The following is a 5,330-nucleotide window of genomic DNA, read 5'->3' on the forward strand; positions in this document are numbered from 1 at the left end:
CACACCATCCCAATTGTTCGTTGAAGAAAATGTTAAGAAGTGCAGTGGTCGCAGAGCTTAAACGTGCCAACAGGGTGCCTGTCCAACGCTCGCGATCTCGCCCTAATGGCCGAGATCGGAGCAGTTGGACAAGGCCAACGTTGGCAAGCAAATAATCAAAAGAAAGACATTATTACACACATATTTCTGCCGGTATGTTCCATTGACGTTATACGCGAAGGGGCCTCGTGTAACCGACAGCGCCACCGACATTGCTAAGCGGCACGCACACCATCCGAATTGTTCGTTGAAGAAAATGTTAAGAGGTGCAGTGGTCGCAGAGCTTAAACGTGCCAACAAGGGTGCCTGTCCAACGCTCGCGATCTCGCCTTAAGGGCCGAGATCGGAGCAGTTGCACAAGGACACCGTTGGTAAGCAAATAATCCAAAGAAAGACATTATTACACACATATTTCAGGCTGTCTATTCCATTGACGTTATGCGCGAAGGGGCCTCGTGTAACCGACAGCGCCACCGACATCGCTAAGCGGCGCGCACACCATCCGAATTGTTCGTTGAAGAAAATGTTAAGAGGTGCAGTGGTCGCAGAGCTTAAACGTGCCAACAAGGGTGCCTGTCCAACGCTCGCGATCTCACCTTAATGGCCGAGATCGGAGCAGTTGGACAAGGACACCGTTGGTAAGCAAATAATCAAAAGAAAGACATTATTACACACATATTTCAGCCGGTCTATTCCATTGACGTTATACGCGAAGGGGCCTCGTGTAACCGACAGCGCCACCGACATCGCTAAGCGGCGCGCACACCATCCCAATTGTGCCTTGATGAAAATTTTAAGAAGTGCAGTGGTCGCACAGCTTAAATGTGCCAACAGGGTGCCTGCCCAACGCTCCCGATCTCGCCTTAATGGCCGAGATCGGAGCAGTTGGACAAGGCCAACGTTGGTAAGCAAATAATCAAAAGAAAGACATTATTACACACATATTTCTTCCGGTATATTCCATTGACGTTATACGCGAAGGGGCCTCGTGTAACCGACAGGGCCACCGACATCGCTAAGCGGCGCGCACACCATCCCAATTGTGCCTTGAAGAAAATGTTAAGAAGTGCAGTGGTCGCAGAGCTTAAACGTGCCAACAGGGTGCCTGCCCAACGCTCGCGACCTCGCCTTAATGGCCGAGATCGGAGCAGTTGGACAAGGCCAACGTTGGTAAGCAAATAATCAAAAGAAAGACATTATTACACAGATATTTCTTCCGGTATATTCCATTGACGTTATACGCGAAGGGGCCTCGTGTAACCGACAGCACCACCGACATCGCTAAGCGGCGCGCACACCATCCCAATTGTGCTTTGAAGAAAATGTTAAGAATTGCACTGGTCACAGAGCTAAAACGTGCCAACAGGGTGCCTGCCCAACGCTCGCGATCTCGCCTTAATGGCCGAGATCGGAGCAGTTGGACAAGGCCAACGTTGGTAAGCAAATAATCAAAAGAAAGACATTATTACACACATATTTCTTCCGGTATATTCCACTGACGTTATACGCGAAGGGGCCTCGTGTAACCGACAGGGCCACCGACATCGCTAAGCGGCGCGCACACCATCCCAATTGTGCCTTGAAGAAAATGTTAAGAAGTGCAGTGGTCGCAGAGCTTAAACGTGCCAACAGGGTGCCTGTCCAACGCTCGTGATCTCGCCTTAATGGCCGAGATCGGAGCAGTTGGACAAGGCCAACATTGGTAAGCAAATAATCAAAAGAAAGACATTATTACACACATATTTCTTCCGGTATATTCCATTGACGTTATACGCGAAGGGGCCTCGTGTAACCGACAGCGCCACCGACATCGCTAAGCGGGGCGCACACCATCCCAATTGTTCCTTGAAGAAAATTTTAAGAAGTGCACTGGTCACAGAGCTAAAACGTGCCAACAGGGTGCCTGCCCAACGCTCGCGATCTCGCCTTAATGGCCGAGATCGGAGCAGTTGGACAAGGCCAACGTTGGTAAGCAAATAATCAAAAGAAAGACATTATTACACATATATTTCAGCCGGTCTATTCCATTGACGTTATACGCGAAGGGGCCTCGTGTAACCGACAGCGCCACCGACATCACTAAGCGGCGCCCACACCATCCCAATTGTTCGTTGAAGAAATGGTTCAGAAGTGCAGTGGTCGCAGAGCTTAAACGTGCCAACAGGGTTCCTGCCCAACGCTCGCGATCTCGCCTTAATCGCCGAGATCGGAGCAGTTGGACAAGGCCAACGTTGGTAAGCAAATAATCAAAAGAAAGACATTATTACACACATATTTCAGCCGGTCTATTCCATTGACGTTATACGCGAAGGGGCCTCGTGTAACCGACAGCGCCACCGACATCGCTAAGCGGCGCGCACACCATCCCAATTGTGCCTTGAAGAAAATTTTAAGAAGTGCAGTGGTCGCAGAGCTTAAATGTGCCAACAGGGTGCCTGCCCAACGCTCCCGATCTCGCCTTAATGGCCGAGATCGGAGCAGTTGGACAAGGCCAACGTTGGTAAGCAAATAATCAAAAGAAAGACATTATTACACACATATTTCTTCCGGTATATTCCATTGACGTTATACGCGAAGGGGCCTCGTGTAACCGACAGGGCCACCGACATCGCTAAGCGGCGCGAACACCATCCCAATTGTGCCTTGAAGAAAATTTTAAGAAGTGCAGTGGTCGCAGAGCTTAAATGTGCCAACAGGGTGCCTGCCCAACGCTCCCGATCTCGCCTTAATGGCCGAGATCGGAGCAGTTGGACAAGGCCAACGTTGGTAAGCAAATAATCAAAAGAAAGACATTATTACACACATATTTCTTCCGGTATATTCCATTGACGTTATACGCGAAGGGGCCTCGTGTAACCGACAGGGCCACCGACATCGCTAAGCGGCGCGCACACCATCCCAATTGTGCCTTGAAGAAAATGTTAAGAAGTGCACTGGTCACAGAGCTAAAACGTGCCAACAGGGTGCCTGCCCAACGCTCGCGATCTCGCCTTAATGGCCGAGATCGGAGCAGTTGGACAAGGCCAACGTTGGTAAGCAAATAATCAAAAGAAAGACATTATTACACACATATTTCTGCCGGTATGTTCCATTGACGTTATACACGAAGGGGCCTCGTGTAACCGACAGCGCCACCGACATCGCTAAGCGGCGCGCACACCATCCCAATTGTTCGTTGAAGAAAATGTTAAGAAGTGCAGTGGTCGCAGAGCTTAAACGTGCCAACAGGGTACCTGTCCAACGCTCGCGATCTCGCCTTAATGGCCGAGATCGGAGCAGATGGACAAGGGCAACGTTGGTAAGCAAATAATCAAAAGAAAGACATTATTACACACATATTTCAGCCGGTCTATTCCATTGACGTTATACGTGAAGGGGCCTCGTGTAACCGACAGCGTCACCGACATCGCTAAGCGGGGCGCACACCATCCCAATTGTTCCTTGAAGAAAATTTTAAGAAGTGCACTGGTCACAGAGCTAAAACGTGCCAACAGGGTGCCTGCCCAACGCTCGCGATCTCGCCTTAATGGCCGAGATCGGAGCAATTGGATAAGGCCAACGTTGGTAAGCAAATAATCAAAAGAAAGACATTATTACACACATATTTCAGCCGGTCTTTTCCATTGACGTTATACGCGAAGGGGCCTCGTGTAACCGACAGCGCCACCGACATCGCTAAGCGGCGCGCACACCATCCCAATTGTGCTTTGAAGAAAATGTTAAGAATTGCACTGGTCACAGAGCTAAAACGTGCCAACAGGGTGCCTGCCCAACGCTCGCGATCTCGCCTTAATGGCCGAGATCGGAGCAGTTGGACAAGGCCAACGTTGGTAAGCAAATAATCAAAAGAAAGACATTATTACACACATATTTCTTCCGGTATATTCCACTGACGTTATACGCGAAGGGGCCTCGTGTAACCGACAGGGCCACCGACATCGCTAAGCGGCGCGCACACCATCCCAATTGTGCCTTGAAGAAAATGTTAAGAAGTGCAGTGGTCGCAGAGCTTAAACGTGCCAACAGGGTGCCTGTCCAACGCTCGCGATCTCGCCTTAATGGCCGAGATCGGAGCAGTTGGACAAGGCCAACGTTGGTAAGCAAATAATCAAAAGAAAGACATTATTACACACATATTTCTTCCGGTATATTCCATTGACGTTATACGCGAAGGGGCCTCGTGTAACCGACAGCGCCACCGACATCGCTAAGCGGGGCGCACACCATCCCAATTGTTCCTTGAAGAAAATTTTAAGAAGTGCACTGGTCACAGAGCTAAAACGTGCCAACAGGGTGCCTGCCCAACGCTCGCGATCTCGCCTTAATGGCCGAGATCGGAGCAGTTGGACAAGGCCAACGTTGGTAAGCAAATAATCAAAAGAAAGACATTATTACACATATATTTCAGCCGGTCTATTCCATTGACGTTATACGCGAAGGGGCCTCGTGTAACCGACAGCGCCACCGACATCACTAAGCGGCGCCCACACCATCCCAATTGTTCGTTGAAGAAATGGTTCAGAAGTGCAGTGGTCGCAGAGCTTAAACGTGCCAACAGGGTTCCTGCCCAACGCTCGCGATCTCGCCTTAATCGCCGAGATCGGAGCAGTTGGACAAGGCCAACGTTGGTAAGCAAATAATCAAAAGAAAGACATTATTACACACATATTTCAGCCGGTCTATTCCATTGACGTTATACGCGAAGGGGCCTCGTGTAACCGACAGCGCCACCGACATCGCTAAGCGGCGCGCACACCATCCCAATTGTGCCTTGAAGAAAATTTTAAGAAGTGCAGTGGTCGCAGAGCTTAAATGTGCCAACAGGGTGCCTGCCCAACGCTCCCGATCTCGCCTTAATGGCCGAGATCGGAGCAGTTGCACAAGGCCAACGTTGGTAAGCAAATAATCAAAAGAAAGACATTATTACACACATATTTCTTCCGGTATATTCCATTGACGTTATACGCGAAGGGGCCTCGTGTAACCGACAGGGCCACCGACATCGCTAAGCGGCGCGCACACCATCCCAATTGTGCCTTGAAGAAAATTTTAAGAAGTGCAGTGGTCGCAGAGCTTAAATGTGCCAACAGGGTGCCTGCCCAACGCTCCCGATCTCGCCTTAATGGCCGAGATCGGAGCAGTTGGACAAGGCCAACGTTGGTAAGCAAATAATCAAAAGAAAGACATTATTACACACATATTTCTTCCGGTATATTCCATTGACGTTATACGCGAAGGGGCCTCGTGTAACCGACAGGGCCACCGACATCGCTAAGCGGCGCGCACACCAT

This window comes from Dermacentor variabilis, chromosome 1, assembly GCF_050947875.1.
Source record: "Dermacentor variabilis isolate Ectoservices chromosome 1, ASM5094787v1, whole genome shotgun sequence".
NCBI lineage: Eukaryota > Metazoa > Arthropoda > Arachnida > Ixodida > Ixodidae > Dermacentor > Dermacentor variabilis.